We start from the raw sequence: 10,001 nt of genomic DNA on the forward strand, positions 1-10,001 counted from the left end.
ATGTATATTCATGTACTTCATGTTGTCATTCAGTTCCCTGAGACCCTGCTCATATTTTTCTATTCTTTTCCCTGTCTGTTCTTTTGTGTGTAGGATTTCAGATGTTCTGTCCTCTAGTTTAGTCATCCTTTCTTCCACCTCTCCAAGTCTGCTGTTGAATGTCTCCTTTGTGGTTTTCATCTCTTCTGTTGTGACTCTCATTCCCATAAGTTCTGCCGTTTGTTTTTTCAAGCTTATGAATTCTTCCTCATGATCACCCAGTGTCTTCTTTATATTTTTCATCTCTTTTTTCTCATTTTCCTTCAACTCACTGATTTGATTTAGAAGATTTCTTTGAACTTCTATAATTAATTGTACCAACTCCTGAATCTCAGTTGAGGTGTTAGTTTATCCCTTTGACTGGGCCATATCTTCTCATTTCCTGATGTGGCTCGTGATTTTTTGCTGTCTAGACATCCGATTTTCTTGATTTGTTTATTCTGGAGGTTGTTTTCTCTCTATTGCTTTATGTTTTCTTGTTTGTTGTCTTTGGTCTCTATTTTTTCTTTATTTGTCTCCATGGCCAGTTGTCTGATTGGCTCTGCTCTCCAAATGTCCCCCCAAAATCAGGCTCCCACCATGGCCTGCCACAGAGATGGGGTTAGGCACTTGGTACACCAGCAAGTTCACTCTGTGTGATAATACAAATTTGCTGATTTCCAGTGGTGTTCTGTTTTCCACTGCCTAGCAAGACCTGGGTTTGTTTTATGTCAGTGCTTTAACAGTTGGGTCTTCCCTATTTCTCAGCCAAAAAAGGGCCAGGTTTCCATACAGGATGTGTAGAGCATCTCCTGTGCTCCTAAGAAAGGGACCAAAGCATCTTTTTAAAAGTATTTTAATTCCCTTGCACTTTCTGGACTGTCCAGCAGATGGCAGTGTTCAGTAATTTAAACATACTCAGAGGCTTCTTTGCCTCCAAGAACAGGTATGTCTACACAGGTGAGCTGAAACTGTGGGATTCCTATGCCCTCATTTTGCCAGCCAAAATCTGGCTCAATGTGGGGCTCCACTTGTGGCAAAGTAGTCCATCAGCTGACCCAGGACTCCACGTATTTACAAGGCAAGGAAATGGCCACTGGCTGCTGCTCCCCTCAAGGGTGAAATGAAGGGCTTTCCGACCCAGGGCTGGAAACAGGCTCTGTCCATGTTTTCTGTCTCTTTGTCCCTCATTGATCTGGGCCTTGAAATGTCCTCCTCTGTCCACCTGGTCTTCAAACAGTGAGAGTATTTTTCACTGCTCTGAGAGATTTAAAACTTGTGTCCCTGGAGGGAGGGGTGCTGTCTGCTGATTCTGTGTCTCTGAGATGAAATGAGGAAGATGGGAGATGACTGTCTGGTCTTGGATAGAAGATTCCTATCTGATATTTCTCCTCTTTCTTCACTTCAGCATTTGCAGTGTCTTCCTCCAGTCTATATCCTCCTCCAGAGTTTCAAACAATTCATAATTTTCCCTTTTTTTCATTGAATCTCTGTAGAGAAGTTTTCAGTAGCTGTTTATGTCACCATGTTGATGATGTCATCTCTATATATTTTTAAAATTTATGTTTGCCAAAATTTATCCTTTTCAAAATTTATTCTTCACAAAGTTTGTAACACACCATAAAATCAGAGCTTGATTTCTCTAAGCATTTGGAAAAATATTTTGGTCACTAACTATTCAAATATTTTGTTTACCCTTTTATTTTTACCTTCTTTTCCTGGAATTGTAATTAAATTAAATGCATATTCAAGTTTCGTACTGTGCTGTTTAAGTCATTTTATGCTACCTTCTATATTGTCTATCCTTTATTTCTCTCTGCTTTGGTCTGCATATTTCCTTTTAAATTTTCTTCAAATTTACTAAATGTCTCTTCAACTGTGCAAGTGTGATGTTAAATTCAATAATTGAGTTCTTAATTTCAGTCATTATACACTTCAGTTTACAAATTTATTTGATCCAGTCTGTTACCAATTTCTGTGTTTTAATTATTTGAGAAAAATACATTTAATTGTTTTAAAATGTGTTTTTTTTCATTATTTGTATCAGATACATATATATATATATATATATATCTGCTTCTATTGCTCTTGCTTTTTAATCAAGCCTTGTCTTCTATGTTTTGATAGTTTTGTTTATGTAACAGATTTTATATTTTAAAAATTGGAGAGATTATTCAAGACTCTTCATGATATCTTCCTCTTTATGAGAGGATTTTACTTTCTCTCTGGAAGCTAGGCATGGGGAAATCAATATCTCAGTCAACCTTAATCCAATCAAAGAATTAGATTTTTGAAGCTGGGTTTGATTTCCCTTAAGCTCAGCTCTATTTTCTATTCACCCTTAATATGAGTAAAGCCATATGCGGTCACAAATGAAAGCCTTGGTATTTATAAAAGCCTTTTCTCTTTGGTAGAATATGCATTCTATGTGTTCTTCCCCAGAGTAAATGTCTGTATAACGATCTGTCCAGCTTTTCAGTCTTTCCATTGTGGCTTGTAGAATTAGCACATGCCTTTAAAGAAAAGAGGCCCCAAATACAGGGTTTAGGTCTCTGGCTTCCCTGCTCTATAAAATATTGACTGCAGAGATATTTGATTACTTGTTATTTCTCTAATGCTTTAAGCACATACATTTTAAGTTTTCTGGCTCTTGTTATTATTGGGAGACTTGGTGCAAAATAAGCCAATCTTGGTTTTCTAGGGGATGAAGATTATATTTACCTTTTATTTTTAGTTTGGCAATAGATGTAGAGGAGAGAAAAAGACTGTGGATTATTGCATATTTTGAGGCAATAAATGCTTCCAGTTGCAATTTTCATTGTGTTTTTCTTATTGGAACATGTGATTTCAGATTTCTGGTTATTATAAGTATCATCTGATCAAGCAAATACTTATACCTCATTCAGGTAAGTAGAAAATATTAGTAGTTCTTTGAATTCACCTGGAAGAATTGTGGAGACATATACCCTATGCATATATTAATTTTCTAAATATGAGTCATAATTTAGTCTACAACAACCCTGACCATATCAACAAACAGGATGATGGGTTGGTCCACACACTGATAACTTCATATTGGTGAAATTTGAATGACATGAACATGAAGTAACAAATGCATTTTTAAGGCATGTTCATGCCAGAATGTGAGAGAGAAATTTCATGAAAAAGAGCTGCCTCCTCATTAAAACTTCCAAAGAACTTGTGGTCAGGGACTTTTGGCATAGTTCTTCAAATCATGGAAAAGTTTCCACATATTTTGCCACTTACCAATACAAAGGGCAGAGGGCTTAAATTTTATAAGTAATGCATACTAAATTTGGGATGCTGGATTTAATCCACATTTTAGGAAAGCTGAAAATTGCCAATTTTTATTGGTGCCCTTCACATGATAAAGATCTTGAGCTAGTTCAGATGGGCACTTATGTGACTTTTATCTGTTGTCCTTTTGACCTAGAAGATCCAATATTAACCTCAATATTAAGATTCAATTTTAACATGTGGAGATTAAGTTGCTCAATTGGGAACATGGTAAGCCATGTAATGGAAATAACAGTGGAAGTACTTAGAGATATGGTATAGAAGAACCCCCTTGTTGGTAAATAAGAATTCCTTTATTGTAGAAACAGTTACTTAATTTACAGTGGACTGAAATTAAGGGGAAGAGAACATGGAAAAATAGTGAAGAAAATCCATAAATACCAACTTTAGCCTAGTAACCAGTTACAGCAAAGGTGATCATTACTTCAACATATCCTTTCTTTAATTCCATAAAACTCCATCTATCCATCTATCTACCTATCTATCTATCTATCTATCTATCTATCTATCTATCTGTCATCTACCTAGCTTATCCATGAACCAAAAATATTGTCTTAACACAAGAAACATAGATAAATGAATCAGGCAAGACAGTTTGGAGAGAATCATTGTTCAGTCTTTTTTTTCTGAAGTGGTATTGTCAGTTGCACACCTAAAAGCAGTATATTATTGTTCCTTTACATCATATACTTACCAATATTTGTCAGATTTTTGATACTTTTGCCAATCTGATGGCTATAAAACTGTGATTTTATTGTGTTTTTTATGCAATTTAAATCACCACTATGTTTTCATGTTTAATGGATTTTCATTATTTTCCCTCTTCTATAAAATGTGTATTCATGTTTTTTGCCAATTTTTGCTATTTTTTCTATTATTTTTAATTTGTTGGAGATTTTAAAGATATCCTTGTAAGACTTATTTTCCCATTTTGTGGTTTTTCTATTACACTTTTATCATTTTATTTGATGACTAAGAACTTCTTATAGTCAGGTTTCTCAGTCCTTATGTATATAGTTAATACTTCTATGTATTACTTAACAACTCTTTTTTTTCTACTTTAGGATGACAAAAATATTCTATATTGTTATTTTGGTTTTCTAAAGCTGCCAGAATACAATATACAGAAATGGATTGTCTTTTCCAATGGGCAATTATTAGGTTGCACATTTACATTTCTAAGGCCATGGAAATGTCCAAATTAGGATATTAACAGGTAGCTGCCATCTCTGAGGAAAGACCAATGGCATCCAGGGTTCCTCTGTCACATAGTAAGGCACATGGCTAGCTCTGCTGAAATTTCATTACCAGGTTTATCTTCTGGTTTCACTGACTTTCTCCAAAACGTCTCTGGTCTTCTGTCTCAGCTCCTGTGCATTCTTGCATGCTACTCCTGGTGCATTTCTTTTTCTCTTAAAGAACTCCAGTAGAGTATGAAGACCCACCTTGAAATGGGTGACTCACATCTCTATGGAAACAATCTAATCAAAAGTTCTCACCCACCATAGGTCTGCCCCCACATGATTGGATTAAAAGAACATAGTCTTTTCTTGGGTACACAATAGATTCAAGTCAGCAAACTCCACACTCTGGACCCCAAAAAGACATGTTTTTTCCATATAAAAAAATACATTCATTCCATCACAAGATCAAAAAGCTTAACTTATTTCAGTAGCAATAAATGAGTACAAACACTTATCAAAATCAGTTACATGTCTGGTTTGTACTAAGGCAAAATTCCACTCTGGCTGTGGAACTTAGAAAAAGTAATCTGCTTCCATTATACAAAGGAGGGACAGTAATAGGGTAAATGTTCCCTTACCATAGGGAAAAATTGGAAGGAAAACAGAGGTCATGGGACTGAAAGAATTCCCAAAATTTGCAGGGCAAACTACATTGAATTTCAAAGTCTGAAAGGCATTTATAGAATGATGTTTTATACTTGGGGCTTGAGAAAGCAGCAGTCCCACCATTTTCAAAGGCTTGCACAGTGGCCCTATTCTCTCCAAATGCTGGGGTGATTGTTCCAACATATACATGCATTGTGAAGACCACCTTGTTCTCAGCCCCACCCTTCTCAAACATTGGGTGGCACTGGGACTCTCTGCCATCTCTGGGGCACAGATTGTCCCCTCTCTGAACAGTGGGGTGGTGTCTAGGCTCCCCCTAATACCTGGGAAATGTGCTCCATCCTCTTTGGACTCTGGGGTAAACTCACCCTCTCCACACACATGGGTGGGTCCACTTTCCTGATGTGAGGTGTCTTAGCTCCAAACCTTGGCATCCACGGTTCTGCTTTTGAAGTAATTTTTCCTTCAACCTGTCTTTTTTTTGTCACTTTTAGTCCAGGCTGGCAGTGGTTCTGTTTATACAGATCTCACAAAAAAATCTTTTGGCTTGGCATGCAACATACAGGAATCCAAACTGTCAGACAACAGGACTTTCCACAAATCCTTAACAGATAACTCAGTCTCCAAGTCTGGCTTGTTGTGACATGGCTGACTGGTAACAGGTTTGGTTAAATTCTCATCTGGGACATTAGCCTCTGAAGTCTCACCTTCTGGAAGCCCAGAATCTTCCAAACCATCATTTTCTGGTTTCCTTGCACCCAAGAGTTCAGTTCTCAGCTTATCCCTTTCTTCTTTCATTTTACTATAAGCTGCACTGAGAAGCCAGGCTGCATTCTTCACATTTATTTTGGAGAACTCTTCAGCTTAGTATCACAGCTCACTGTTTTCAAATTCTTCCTTCCATCCAAAATCAGTACCCAATTTTGCCAAATTCTCTTCACTTTAAAAAAGGATCACCTTCCTTCTGGTTTGCAGTAACACATTCCTCATTTCTGTCGAAGGCCACATTGGAAGAACCTTTAGTGTCCATATATCTACCAACAGTCTCTTCAAGGAAATTTAAGCCATTTCTATCAAGCACCTCACAATTCTCCCAGAATCTTCCCCTTATCCATTTATAAAGACATTCCAGCATTTTTTGTATTTGCAAATTGCAGCATCCCACTTCTCTGGTAACAAAGCCTGTTTCAGGTTCCTAAAGTTGCCAAAATGCAATATACAAGAAATGGTTTGGCTTTTTCAGTGGGGACTTACTAGGTTGCAAATTTACAGTTCTAAGGCCATGAAAGTGTCCAAAATTAGGACATTAACAGGTAGATGCTACCTCTGAGGGAAGACCAGTGGCATCCAGAGTTCCTCTGTCACATGGTAAGGCACATGGCTAGCTCTACTGAAACTTCTCTTCTGGGTTTATCTTCTGGTTTTAGTGGTTTTCTCCAAAATGTCTCTGGGCTTCTGTCTCAGCTCCTGTGTGTCCTTGCATGCTTCTCCTGGGACATCTCTGTCTCTCTTGAAGGACTCCAGTAAAGGATTAAGACCCACCTTGTATTGGGTGTGTCACATCTCCATGGAAACAACCTAATCAAAAGGTCTCACCCACAATAGGTCTGCCCCCACATGACTGGATTAAAAGAACACAGTCTTTTCTGGGGTACATAATAGATTCAAACAAGCACAATTGTTTTCTAAAGATTTCAGGACTTTTTAATTTTCAATTTTCATCTACTGACCATTGATTTTTGTGAACACTGTGAAATAAATATCTTACTCTATTTTTTACAATGTAGATAACTAGCTAAGAATTATTTATTGAAAAGTCCATTCCTTCCCAATGTCACATATGAGGTTTTTTATTTATGTCTGATTCTCATTTTGCTTTATCTCTTTTGGTCAAGTAATCAATTTTTATGCCATGAGTTCATTTCTGTGTTTTATAGTAAGTTTTTCATGTCTGATATGAAAAGTTCCCCCAAGATTATTCTTTTTTGTTTGTCTTTCTTTCTTTCTTTCTTTCTTTCTTTCTTTCTTTCTTTTTCTTTCTTTCTTTATTTATTTTTATGTCATTCAGCTATCTCAGGTGTTTGCTTCTTCAGATGCATTTTAGATTAATCTTTTTTTTAAAAAAAAAAATCCTGCTGGTATTTTTATTGGTATTGCATTCATGCTATCTATAAATTCAGGAAGAATTGGCATCATTATTATATTGAATCTTCCTACCCATGAATAACACATCTCTCCATTCATTTAGGTCTTCTTTAATGCTCTTAAAGTTTTAAAAATTTCATAAAGCATTTGTTTTTATCTTCTAACAGATTTCTTCCAAGGTATTTTAACTTTTTGTTTTTCTTACCCACAGATTAACTGAAAATAGATTTTATCAATATTCGTAATTTTTGCATTATGAAAGGAAAATTGTATCTCACCTTAAATCAATAATTTGTATTCATTTTCTTAATACTGAAATATTTTGCTATTTGTACTTTTATGAGTTGCTTTTTCATATACTTTATTTAATTTCATTGGCGTGTTCAAAATCTTTTTATTCATTTGAAATATACATATTTATAATATTTTTATTATTTATGTTTTTTTATTTAATATACATATAATTATTTTAATTTAAAATATATAATATAGTACAAAGCAAAAATTTCCCTTAGATAGTATTGTGTAGTGTGGAAGGGTATATTTTTATTTTGATGTTGCTTAATTTTCAATACTATTCATTAATATTTCTGCCTCACTTACTTCAAGATTATATGATAATTCACAGTTTTTTCTAATTAATTTATATATATTTCAATATATTTAAATATTTGAGTATACATAAATACATGTATGTGTGTGGGAGACTTTAGAGAAAAATACAGAGAAAAGGTCTCATTATCTGTGCATGTGTGTAAAAAATTTAACTCTGTTTTTCAAATAGTCTTCTGTTGCCCTGAAACCAATGTATTTAAAGACATTTATTGAAAAATATATCCAATCCCCTATTTCAGTATGCCAGGTTCACTGTATTTGATGCCCAAATATTTATGTGCCTGTCTCTTGCTTTGACGGATTATTCCTAGGGCAATATCCCATATATTAGTTCACTTATACCAGATTTTGATAACTGATAAAAGTCTATCTTTCACTACCCTTATTAAAACATTTTCTGTTTTCAACAATTACTTTCCACATTAGCATTAGAATAATTTCAGAAGGTTGTAGAAATCTACTAGGAATTTGACTGGAAATGTAATAAATGTATAGTTAAGTTTGGAAAGAATTGACATCTTGACAATATTGAACCATTCTATCTGGTAACATGAAAGTTCTCTATTTATTTAGGTCTTTGGGTTTCTGTAATAATCCTTTTTTTTTCATCATATAGATCTTTCACATTTTTTCTTTGAATTTATTTCAGCATAATTTGTAATCAGATTAAATTAATGGAAGATGTCCTTTCCACATTGTATCATCTGAATAATCATTGTTAGTGTTCAGGAAACTTATTAATACTTGTTTATCTGTTAAATCTTGATTTTGTCCACTTTACTGAGTTTCCTTATTTAATATGATGGATTTCACTTGACGTTTTTGGATTTTCCAGGTAGATGATCATAAGATATTAAATAAGGAACATCTTTCTATTTTTAATATTATTGCATTACCTGGACTTTTAGGATAATGTGGGATAACTGTGGCTAGCAGAAACCTTGACATATTCTTAGCTTCAATGGGGATGCTTGTGATATTTCCCCATAAAAATGTGTTAATTAAAACTCATCATCCTCACCTATCAGGGGTTTGGTAGAAGCAGACAGCTTTCTTCAAAAGAACAACTGAAAACTGTTTGCAAAGTGTGCTGCAGGATTAAGGAGCAAAAAAAAAGACTAGCAACAGTGGAAAGTCATTATGACTTTCCAGGGGAATAAATATTTTAATGCCTTTACTTCTCACTTTCTGATATCTGTTATTTCCTCCCATTAATTTAACATTACCAATAGCCAGAGGGCAAGTTTCCTTGGTTGCTGCAGTGTACAGGGGTCAGTTTTCTAGGGTGCAGAATAGGGTGGGAAAGATTAGAGTTGGATCTTTTGGAGCAAATGAAATAAAGCCAAAATAGTTTGCTCTTTTAACTCCTGTCTCCACTTTTGACTTTTGTTTTGGCATAAAACTTTTCCCCAGTACATGGAACATATAATGTCCCTTCAGTTTCAATAAAGTCATTTGATTTCATCTTAGACATACTCCCACTTCAAATCAAAATAGAAACATGAACCATCAATGCTCTTCATATGAATTAGCAGGGGAAAGAAAAAAAGAAAGAGGAAGGGCTAAGTAAATGCATAAAATAAAATACCTGCTTCAGACCAAGCTTCTAAAGCTTGCCATGTGTCTATCAACCAGGCAATAACAAACTAAACTGCAAGGCAACAAAGGCATTTATTTGAGGCCTTCAAATTGCATTTGGGGAGCACAGATTCAGGTAGCAACCCAAATCATCTCCCATCTTGGTGCTTCCAGGGAAGGGTTTTTAAAGAAAAAGTTAAAGATTACATAAATTTTTTGTGATTGGTGGCTATTCCAGGGGGCCTTCAAATGTCCTTCAGGTTAGATAGTTTACTAAGTTCTGTAGCATGTTGTTTGTTTCTGGTGTCCAGGTGTCCTTTTGAGGAACACTGTTGCTTGGGGCTATGCATACTTTTGAAATAATTCTTACTTGTGATATTTTCTCTTCACTGCACCCTTTCAGGAGCATCCTTGAGTATGATTACAATGCAAAGGTAATCTTTTGCCCGAAGTCAGAACACCAAGTAATCTCATCCA

The sequence above is a fragment of the Choloepus didactylus genome, chromosome 21 (genome assembly GCF_015220235.1).
Source record: "Choloepus didactylus isolate mChoDid1 chromosome 21, mChoDid1.pri, whole genome shotgun sequence".
Classification (NCBI taxonomy): domain Eukaryota; kingdom Metazoa; phylum Chordata; class Mammalia; order Pilosa; family Megalonychidae; genus Choloepus; species Choloepus didactylus.